This window comes from Elephantulus edwardii, unplaced genomic scaffold (assembly GCF_000299155.1).
Source record: "Elephantulus edwardii isolate Elephantulus edwardi_28Jun2011 unplaced genomic scaffold, EleEdw1.0 scaffold00057, whole genome shotgun sequence".
NCBI classification, from domain to species: domain Eukaryota; kingdom Metazoa; phylum Chordata; class Mammalia; order Macroscelidea; family Macroscelididae; genus Elephantulus; species Elephantulus edwardii.
Genome location: NW_006399807.1, coordinates 16,861,553 through 16,873,666, shown reverse-complemented (window position 1 = coordinate 16,873,666; position 12,114 = coordinate 16,861,553). Strand labels below are relative to the sequence as shown.

The following is a 12,114-nucleotide window of genomic DNA, read 5'->3' as shown; positions in this document are numbered from 1 at the left end:
AAAGAAAAGAAAAGAAAAGGAAAGAAAAGAAAACCATTTGACTCAGCAATTCCATTACTGGGAATTTACCCTGAAGAAATAATAACTGCCACCCAAGCAGATATGCACACCCATGTTTACTGCGGCTTTGTTTGCAATAGCAAAGAACTGGAAACAACCCAAGTGCCCATCAACAAACGAATGGATAGCTTTATCATCCTTTTAAACGGCATGTAGCCGATGTGATGTGATGTGGGCTTGATATAGTTAAATGGAGGTGGTTGTTACCCCATCTGCCCCACAGTCCACAAAGCACTAGGGATTCTGTGCAAAGACACCATTTCCCTGAAACAATATGCACACTGTTGTGAAGTCATCTATATTGGAGGTGTGGGGCCTACAGTTTAAAACTTTAGTCAAGTTTTTTAAAAACATTATCTATGTGAAGCAGTAATCCCATGAGCTCCTGCTTGGAGAGGCGGAGAGGGCCATGATTTAAAAAATTCCATAGGTATGTTCTCACTTCCATGATTCCTCCCAAGAGGAAAACAGAATTTTTCAGCTTATATCTCAATCATGAGCTGTGTCCCTAAAAAAAGAAAACAAACTGGTTCATTCTTACAAGGGGCAAAGTACAACATACACAGTTCTTGGGACAGAAACCAAACAAAAAGCACCACCATTAGGCAGGTTAACAGCTGAAAGAGGAAGTTCAGTTTGACTTTGAAGTAAACTAACCAAAAAACTCAAAAAAATCCCTTGTCATTAACAACAGAGAGGGAATTCTAAGAAGTACAAAAGCAAAGGATAAGAATTTTATGTTGTTGTTGTTGTTGTTATGTGCCATCGAGTCGTTTGCGACTCATAGCAATCCTATGTACAACAGCCCTAAACCCTGCTCTATCCTGTGCCAATCTCATTGCCTTTGACACACCCATACTGATTACCCCAGTCACTGAATCAATCCACCTCATAGAGGATCTTCCCCTCCTGGGCTGTCCCTCTACTCTACCCAGCATGATGTCCCTCTCTAAAGACCTGTCTCTCCTTACAACATGTCCAAAGTATGTCAGGTGAAGCCCCAGAATCCTTGCCTCCAAGGAGCAGCCTGGTTTAACCCTCTCTAGGATGAATCTGTTTGTTTTCTTGGCAGTCCATGGTACATTCAGTACTCTTCTCCAGCACCACAGCTCAAAGGCGTCAATTCTCCTTCTATCCTCCCTAGTCATTGACCAACTCTCTGATGCATAACAAGTGATTTCAAAAACCATGGCCTGTATCAGGCACACCTTAGTTTCCAGAGAGACACCACCACTCTTGAGCACTTTAGAGAGGTCCCTAACCGTAGACTTTCCCATCGCAATACGTTTTTTGATTTCCTGGCTACCGGTGCCAAGAGTGTTGACCGTGGAGCTGAGCAAACTGAAGCTGTGAACAATCTCAATCTCTTCGCCATCCATCCTGATGCTACCGATTGGTCCAGTGGTGAGAATTTTTTTTTTTAGCAAAAAAAAAAAAAAAATAAGGAAGAATTTTATAAACATAGAAATAATGAACATATGAAAATGACAGTATCTTTGCAATGATCAGCCTCGGGTAATAACAGTGACACATACAGCGTAGAACCAGCACAATCTGGAAAAGGCAGAAGCAGACTCCTGGGTTTTCTCATAGTTTTTTGGCAAGAAAAAAAACCTAGAAGTTTACATAAGAGCTTCACTCTGGCTTTTGCATCTGAGTATGTGTATATATTGTGGGTGCATAAGTACGTGTTTTATATACTGTACATACAGATACACATTTTTATGGTATGTCACTTATTATAACATATATATGTGGTTGTGTTGTTAGGTGTGTAGAGTCAGAACTGACTCACAGCTGACTCTCCAGAGGGTTTTCAGAGGCAGTAATTTGCACAAGAGGAGACTGCCATCTTTCTTCCATGAAGCCACTTGGTAGATTTGAACCATGTGCTTTGTGTTGGCAGTAGAGATCCTTATGTACGCAATTGAAAAAAAAACAATTCTTGATGGGGCAGGCAGGAAAAGAAGGAGGGAAGAAACCAACATGGACATCAGTGGACAGATGGGTGGTGGTGATGGTATGAGCAAGGTACAAAGGCGACTTGAGGAATCAGTTTGATAAAAGGCATTGTTGTTATGTGCAGGCAAGTCACCTGAGACTCATGGCAACACTATGTACAACAGGGTCCTGTCCTGTCGTGAGCCAGTCTCACTGATTCCGACACACCTACACCCATTGCCCCAGTTACTGTGTTAATCCATCTAATCTGGGGTCCTCCTCTCCTGTGCTGTCTCTCTGCCCTTCCAAGCATGATGACCTTCTCCAAGGATCAATCTCTCCTAGCCATGTGACCAAAGTCTGTGAGATGGACCTTCAAAATCTTAGTCTCTAAGGAGCAACTTGGTTCACTATCTCCAAGACAGACCTATTTGTTTCCTTGGTGGTCCATAGTATGTTATTCTCCAGCACCACAACTCAAAGGCATCAGTATCTAGATACTATTTCTAGATAGTAGGATAGTTATTTCCTTATTTTTAACTTTTTAAACAGCCTGATTTTTTTAAATAAAATGATTCAAAAATTAATTTTCATTTTGTGAAATGTGGCAGTGATAAAATTTTCTCCAAAATTCCATCTAAAAAGGTTTACCATATGAGTAAACTGGTTCTTTTATTAAAAAAAAAATCCCATTTATCTCCTATTGTTAAAATCAGATGTCTATTATGGACTCAAATTATAATTTTTAACCTTTATTGGTCTTTATTATCCAAAGTTCTCATAAGTGTTGAAATGAAACAGCATTCTTGAAATTGTCCATATAATATGAATATAAAATTTCTATATAATATAAGTTGTCTGTAAAATAGTATGCTACCAAATTGGTAGCATATTTCTATATAAAAATATGACAATATATTAGGAAGATGTACCAGGGATTTCTGGGAGGGGAAAAAAATGGCTATTTGGTAATGGCATCTAGTGTAAGAGCTAAGAAACTATCCATTTACAATTTCTCTTGGTTTACATGAAAAGCTTTTTTTTTCCTTTAAAAAAAAGACTGAAAAAAGAAATTGAAGTGACTAGAACAAAGTATAAAACACCTAGGAAAACAGCACAGTGTAACAGAGAGAGAATGTTGGACGAGTGGCAGAAAGTCTGAGCTTAGCTCTGTCTGTAGCTGATACTGTATCTCTGGGCATGCCATGCAAACTCTCTGTTCCCTCATGCAAGAAACACATAAGAAACAATAGGTCAAGACCAGATCCTTTGTGGTCAAACTGAGACCACTAGCAGTCTAGGGTTTCTCCATCTGTGCTTCAAGGCCCACCATGCAAGCTGCAGGACCCAGAGGCAAGGAGAGATCTTGGGTTCCCACTCTGTTTTCACTAAAACAACTCCATTTTTTATTTATTTCATATAATGGGATTTCATAGAAGATGCTGACTGAATAAAGACTTCTAATGCTCCACACAAAAAAGTAGAGAGAGAAAAGTTGGAAAACCACAAACTAGCTGATGTCTGAGGTTCTGTATAGCTTTAAGTTCTTATTTTAAAATTAATCTATGCCTCAGAATGCATATAAGTAAGCAGTGAAAATGCAGTTTGCCCTGAAGAGAATTTCCAAGTCACTGAACATCAATCATGGAGAGTCTCTGATGCTTACATGTGGCAAGTTGATTTTTTGTTCCCTGGGGTCGATTTGCCATCTGCCTCATCTTCATCAAAACATTAATTTTGGCCTAATCCCCTTTCTTCCTCTCTGGTGGTAAAAAGGACCTGGCTCACTTTGAAATAAAACAAATACAGTGCAGCTATGCTTTCATATGCAGGGTGGTTTCCATTTGATTAGTATGGCATTCCAATGTACGAAAATGAATTCAGTAATTTAGCACTGCTCTGAAATAGATTCAAAGTTAAGAAGAGTTCTAAAATAAAATTTATTAAAATTCACTGCAAGTACTGAGGATTTATAATGTGATAAAAACAATGCAAGGTGTGTCTAATGACAGAAATGGGGTTAAGCCTACTTTTCAAGAAGTCTTTATTCTCTGACAAGGGGAAAGTCAAATCTATGTGGGTTCAAAGAACATAATGGCTTTATACCAGGAGCCACAAAAGGCTTCAAACAGATCTGAAGATTGGGTAGGATTATTAGAGGTATAAGGAGAGGTGTTTCTGGTGACGAGATTGTTAGAGTAAGATTTTATTTAAAACACTAAGAAAAAGGATGGTTGGGAAATACGTATGCTTTACATATTGACAGTTCAGTATTAAGGAAAAACACTAAAAATAAACACAAAAGACTTAAAATTGGGAAGTAACTGGGGAACTGGCTGTCCCAATGACCCAAATAGGAAGCTGTTGAAACAGAGGGATGGCAGCAGTAAGTAATTGGTAAGAACTACAAGCCAGTCCACCAGCAGTGTACTGTATGGTGGGAGACAGTGTGTTGCTGAAAACACTGCAACCTGTATTTCAAACACCAGCAGCATCACTCTTGTGGATCGTTTTTAGTGGAACTTCTAGACTAAGCGAGACTAGAGAGAAAAGACTTGTGATTTCTTTCCCATATCTAGTTAATGATAGTCCTATGGATCACAACAGATTATTGCTTAATCTAGTGCTGAAAGAGGAGCTTTTGTGCAGCCATGACAATAGACTAAAGCATGCCAAAGACTGGGAAGATGGTACAGGACTGAACAAAATTTGGTTCTGTTGAGGCTACCATGAATTGGAGCCAACTGAATGGCAACTAACACCACCAACTAAGATAGAATTTCTTAAAGACTATCTAGAAGGAAAAAGCAGGGAACTGGGGAAGCTATTTCACTAGGCAAAGAAGAAATCAATGATAATTAGGATATGGTTGACTGGTAGAAGAACAGATGAAAACTACAAAACAATGTTGTTGTTATGTGCCGTCGAGTCGTTTGCGACTCATAGCGACCCTATGTAAAACAGCCCTAAACCCTGCTCTATCCTGTGCCAATCTCATTGCCTCCGACACACCCATCCCGATTACCCCAGTCACTGAATCAGTCCACCTTATAGAGGGTCTTCCCTCCTGCGCTGTCCCTCCACTCTGCCCAGCATGATGTCCCTCTCCAAAGACCTGTCTCTCCTTACAACATGTCCAAAGTATGTCAGACGAAGCCCCAGAATCCTTGCCTCCAAGGGGCAGCCTGGTTTAACCCTCTCTAGGATAAATCTATTTGTTTTCTTGGCAGTCCATGGTACATTCAGTACTCTTCTTCAGCACCACAGCTCAAAGGTGTCAATTCTCCTTCTATCCTCCCTAGTCATTGTCCAACTCTCTGATGCACAATAAGTGATTTCAAAAACCATGGCCTGTATTAGGCGCACCTTAGTCTCCAGAGAGACACCGTTGCTCTTGAGTACATTAGAGAGGTCCCTAACCGCAGACTTTCCCATTGCAATACGTTTTTTGATTTCCTGGCTGCTGGTGCCAAGAGTGTTGACCGTGGAGCCGAGCAAACTGAAGCTGTGAACAATCTCAATCTCTTCACCATCTATCCTGATGGTACCGATTGGTCCAGTGGTGAGAATTTTTGTCTTCTTAACATTGAGCCTCAGTCCATATTGAAGGCTGCAGTCCTTGACCCTCTGCAGTAAGTGCATGAGGTCCTCCTCAGTTTCAGTGAGCAGGGTTGTGTCATCTGCATAACACAGATTGTTGATAGATCGTCCACCAATCCTAACACCATGCTTCTCCTCATAGACCCCAACCTCTCGGATAATCTGTTCTGCATACAGGTTGAAAAGGTATGGAGACAGGACACATCCCTGGCGTACACTCTTCCCAATTTTGAACCATGCTGTGTTGTCCTGCTCTGTTCTGACTGCTGCCTCTTGGTCTAAGTATAGGTTTCGCATTAGCACGATTAAATGTTCTGGGATTCCCATTCTTCTCAGAGTCAGCCACAGTTTGTTATGATCCACGCAGTCAAATGCCTTTGCATCATCAATGAAACACAGATAGACATTCTTCTAGTATTCCCTGCTTTCAGCTAAGATCCATCTAACATCAGCAACGATATCCCTAGTATCACGACCCCTTCTAAACCCTGCCTGGACTTCTGGCAGTTTTCTGCTGATGAACTGTTTCAGTCGTTTTTGGATAATCTTCAGTAGACTCTTGCTTGCATGTGAAATCAATGACACTGTTCTGTAGTTTCCACACTCAGTTGGGTCGCCCTTCTCACTGAGACAGAGCTCCACTTTAGATATGGTGGCCTTTAATACGGATTTGTTTTCTTTTTAAAATATCTGATCTTTGGCCCAAACCAAGATAAATTTTTTTTTCTGTGTATGTCAGAAACTCTGACTGAAAATTGCTTTTCTCAATGGATCCTCCTTTAGACATCCAAAAGGAACTACAGGAATGAGAAAAAGAGAATTCTATGTTTCAAATATTTTTGAGGGACAAGGTATTTGCAGATGAAAGTTAGATGTTAGTGAATGCAAGAATGTTTATGTGTTATGGGTAAAAATTCATAGAATACATGGGAATTTTTCACAAAAGAATAAAGGGTACAGAAAATTTTGCAGAAGAAAGTTACTATGGGGCCTGCAGAAGAATACAACTTTTTTCCAGGGTTTTGTTTGTTTACTAGTGTTCAGTGAATGAATGAGTTCTATCTCTTTTGAGATATATGACCATTGGAATTTTCTCTTCATCACATGCCTGAATGTTTGGAATTCTGTTAATGTTCTATTTAGTTCAAGTGGTTGTAGGTTGGTTCTTTGGCGCCATTGTCAATAATAAAATTCAACAAAACAAACCCCTAAGTATGGCTTTGTTTTTCTCTTTTAAACAGATCAGATTCTCAGTCCAAACCAAGATCCAATTTTTTTCTTCTTATGTGGGAGACAACTATAAGTGACTGACAACCACTAAAACGGCTTTACTCAATAGACCCTCCTTACTTTTTGCTAATCTATCACTCTACTCAGGCTTCAAATCCTTGCCCCTCTATTATTTATAATCACTGCACTTGGCATAAACATCTTCTCCTTCACCATCCTCCTCTTTTATTCTTGTTCCTTTTCTGAAGAAGAATCATTAGCGTCCACCCCACAGAGGTAGAACAGGAGCAGGCTGACCTCTTCCTTCTACTCCTCTCACTCAAACTAGGTTTGTGCCTAATCCCTTCAATCAAGACTTCTACAGAAATTTTCCTTTTTTCTAATTCATTTTTCTTTTATACTGGTTTGCATATACGAAGTTCATAGAATTTGGATACATTTGAAGCAAAGACACTATCACTCACAACCTTTGAAAATTATTGTCTTGGTTCCAGTACCACTCCTGACTTTCCTAATTTCTTGTCTCACTGTCACTCCAGCAATATACTCAAAACCACCCTGAGATACCTCAGTTTCTTGATTATGAAGGACTGATTAACATTATTGAGAATCTAAGGCATAAAAGGCTATCTTCTGTGCCTTAAGTATATGCTGTCAGTGTTTGTTAGGTGTCGTTGAGGCGACAACACCTCTTAGTGACACAATGAACAAGAGATCTGACCCAGCTCCAGCCCTCACCATCCTCATCATCACTGATATGGTTGAAAGCATTAAACAGTAAAAAACACCTGCCCTCATCTTACCTTCTGGACATAGCAGACAAAGAACATAATGAAGAAGCAATTATTTGAGAATATCAGAAATAGGAAATATGAAGAACAATAAATGGGGATACAGACTACATGGGTGGGTATGGGTATGCATGTGTGCACTTGTCTGTGTGATATGAAAAGACAGCTACCAGGTAAAGATCTATAAGAGGCTAGAGAATAAATAACATGAATATCTGAAATAAAAGAATTTCCAGACATACAAAACACAGAGTAGATGTTAATTTGTTTTAGCAGAATGAATGAATAAACTGTAGGGATTTCCTGACCAAGGCAATGCTATACTTTTCCAGTTATTCCTTCTTTTCTTCTTTTTGCAATAAATGTTCTTTTCTTTAACCAGAATTACCACCTAGAGTGTGATACTCAAGCCATCAAGAACTTTAATTACTGAAATAGTCCAAAGTTCCCTTCATAGATCAAGAAACTACAAGCCCGGGGTCATTAATCAAAGTAGGGACAGACACAGTCTTCTAATTTCCATCCACAAGCTCTTCTGGAATATATTGACTATGTAGACCAGAAATTCAATGAATCAACTTCCCATAGAAATGTTCTCTTAGTGAATACACATTGATTCTTTAAGATTTAGTTCAAGCATCCAAGTCTCTTGATTACCTCCAATTCTTTTATCTCAAACCCTCTCCCTGCTCTTTTGTGTTTTGTGCTCATTTAAGTTTATGCATTACTGAATTTTCGTCATAGATTCTTTAAGGATAGGAACCATGCCTCATTCTCTGTACGTCAACAGTTCACAACATATCCAACACATAATAAGACAGTTATAAATATTTTGAAAGACAGTAAATGATTTAGCATTTTTAATTGTCCAAGAAACTCTAAGGTCTTTCCCACTAACTAGAACATGTCAAAGGTTAAAAAAGTAAAAAAATTCAAGCATTTTATGATATTAACTAAATCACTGCAAAAACCATCATTTGGTTCTTTATAGGGTAGGGAGCTCTGGAGGTCTACTGGTAAGAAGTTGTACTAGCAACCCAAAAGTACATGGTTTGAATCCATGGGAGAAAAAGAAGCAATCTCCTCCCACGCAATTTATAGCCTCTGAACACTCACTGGAGGGTAAATGATAAATTTGTTACTACTCATTGGCACATAAAAACAACAGCATTATAGTGTATTTTTTCACATTTAAATTAGCTTTATTACTGAAATGAATTTGTTACATATTAGAAATAAGGAAACTAAATAGGCTAATTTTGGGAGTCTAATATTTATCATTCAAAATTGTCTTTCCTAGTCAAAAGATTAACTGTTTGTTTTATGCTCAAGTATTTACTGTATTAGGAGAAAGGATGTTACGTAGATAGGCAGGTATATGTGAATGGAGAGTGTTACACTTTTCACAAGGGTATTTGCTATCTACCATTCCAAAAGTGGATTGACCAGTCACAACAATCTACAAGGGGATTGGCTAGTCTCGTCATTGAATTGAGCATGCCAGAGTGAGAGACAGACAAATATTCTGGTGCCATTGAAGAGAAAATAAGAGAATGTAGGATGTCCTTCTTGCTTCAGGTACACCCATGGCACCAACATCTGCAGCAACAACATGTATGGCCGAATTGGAAATTTGATTTATATGAGACCTTGGAGATTCTATATTGGCAAGATTGAGAACTTTGATGAATATTTGATGAACAACTGGGGGGAGCCAACAACTGCAGAACTTGGAAACAATTCCCTGGAGTCATGAAGCTTGGGGCTGAGGTGCCTGCTTGCACATTTTGGGAGCTGTCTTGAGTGTATTGTGTTATATTAATCTCTATTATAACCTTTGATTTTCCAATATGGTTTTGTGTGGTTTCTGAGCTATCACTTTGGATTTTGGACCCAGGAAATCAGTAAGATTGGTGTTGAGATGAGTAGAAAGAGGTATGGGAGCATGGGCGATATGTCTGACCTCATAGAAATTGATTTTGTGTGACTGAGGCTGTTAATGGGGACAGTTCCCGTGTGTGAAACTGGTAGAAGCCGTTCTCTATGGCCTTTGCTCTTTTCATACAAGTTGCATGAACTGGTTACCTTTCTAGACATTTTCTACATTAAACAATATGGGCAATATCTTTAATAATAGGTTCTTTGTCTCTGAATAACACTGTGAGTTTATACACTTCCACATTCATAGGAAGAAAAGATTTAGCAATAGCATGGGTAAGGAGAGACGTGAATAAAAAGTAATGTGAAACAATAAAACCAACTGTTCCAGAACCCCAAATCTTCCTAATATCTACTTCTTTCTAAAAATTGTAATAATACTTTTAATTTCCCAGAAGTTCTGAAACAGATTGAACGGACATGTTTCCATATGTCATTGGTCAGCTCAAGGAGATTCAATATGTGTCAGAGTTAAACTATGGCTAATTTTTCTAAGTAGATTATCCTGAGTTTATCCCCAAGGTGCCCGTACGTGGACATGAACATTAAACACTTTTATTAGGAGCCAAGCACATTAGTTTTTGCTACCATCCAGGGCCCCACAGAACAAGAAATGTACCTAAAGCCAGAGAAGTTTATTTTCTTATCCTTTCTGGTGTTATTTTATCAACAAATGAAAGGAGCAACCAGTAATGTCACTCATTGATGTGATACCAATCAGCTATACAGTAACATGTCTGTGTTTACTGTTTTAATATGGTATCCTCTCACACTTCAGATCCAAATTCCACCTGGTCATTCCGCCCAATTCCACTTAGACACACTGGTTTCCCTTCCTGTCTTATTTGGTAATGTGAGCTCTGTTTCCTCTACCACTTAATCTTCCCTGAGAAGCACTGCTGTTTCTGACATCTGTTCCTTTCCCATCGCCTCTGTGAACTCTGAGATAAAGACAAAGTTTTTAAGAAATGTAAAGCTCATCTGTCAACTTCCTTCCCCTGCCACCTGTCAGAAATCTCATGCTTCTCTCATGTGTATTCCGTGCCCTCCCTCAGCTGGATGTACTGATGCTGAGCTTCCTTTGGAGAACTTTTTCTAGTCACCATATTAATTTTCATATTAACTCGATGTATATCTATTTACTCACCATGTATGATCACTTTCCATTATAATAATTTTGCATAGAGCTCTGATGCAGTTATTTCTGCTGTACCAAAAGCCTGGTGCTTTAAGAAATTCTGATTTACTCCTAAAACTCCGAGGTTCAACTTGAAGTTTTAACCAAATCTGAGGTTTTGAAGAGATACCGCAGCTGCTGCAGCTGCCAAGATGGATATGGAAGCAAATAACTCTTATTATTCAATGATCTCATCATATTTGTTCATGCCCTTAAAATCTTTGGGTTGGATTAGGATAATGAATTCTGGGTTTAAGCTTGTCCTTGAAGACCACCTGGGAGATTTAGTTAGCATGCTTACTTTGGGAATCCTGGTCAGATGAGCCATGTTTTACTGACTCTATACATCTATTTGTAATCTAAGGAAAGGTAACTTTATACTGTTCTTATGGAAGAAGTTTCCTGCTCATGTGTATTTTCCCAGGGTCTTCCACTTTTCAGAGTAAAATGGAGACACGTGTTTCCTATGTAAAATATGCCTTTCTATACACCCTAGCCTCCTTGAGTGCATACAAAAACAAAGTCCAACACAGCATCAATTAAAAAAGGTTCTTCTTTGTCAGATAAGGCAAGTTTAATTTAAAGAAACTGCCGGAAGGTTCTTCTCAACTTTAAGAAAGTCACAGAAGTGTTCTTCTTCATGAATTTGCTATATCTTTCCCCCATTTCCATCTCTCTGTTTCTCTCTTACCCGTCTCTATTGTGGAGTCACTCAATCAACTTTCCTCAGCCACTAGATCCATCCATCTCTCACTCACACGTACACTCTCTCTCTCTCTCTCTCATATTCACCCAAAGTCCTGGAAATATTAATCACTCTTTCCTGTTTATACAGCTAGATTATCACATGCTGTTTCATATTATGCTTAGTTGTTTATAAATATTTCTCATATTAGAATCCTGGAAGGCCTTCATTTTTACAGTTCCAGTATCAAGCAAACTGTCTAGTGTACTGTATAAATACAAGAGACATTTGTCTAAATACTTAGTTTGATTTTTTTAAAGTCAGAGTAAGACGTGCATGTGATAACAGTCAGATCATTTTGAGAACCACAGGCTGAAAAACAAATCTCCCATCCTACCCCTCCCCACCTTCCACATATAAATCCTCCTGTTTCTGTACGTATGCTTCTTTTCATGAACCTATGTTGTTGTTGTTATGTGCCGTCAAGTCGCTTGTGACTCATAGTGACCCTATGTACAACAGCCCTAAACTCCGCTGTCCTGTGCCAATCGCACCACATCCAATACACCTATCCCAATTACCCCAGTCACTGAATCAATCCATCTCATAGGGGGCCTTCCCCTTCTGTGCTGTCCCTCCACCCTACCAAGCATGATGTCCCTCTCCAAGGACCAGTCCCTCCTCACAACATG

General features: G+C 39.1%; 1 protein-coding gene across 4 annotated transcripts in view; it reads right to left on the bottom strand.

Moving 5' to 3' along the window:
• The window catches only part of DNM3 (dynamin 3), an 875,056-nt gene that overhangs the window by 231,462 nt on the left and 631,480 nt on the right, over positions 1 to 12,114 (bottom strand). The gene's annotated exons all lie outside the window — the stretch shown is intronic.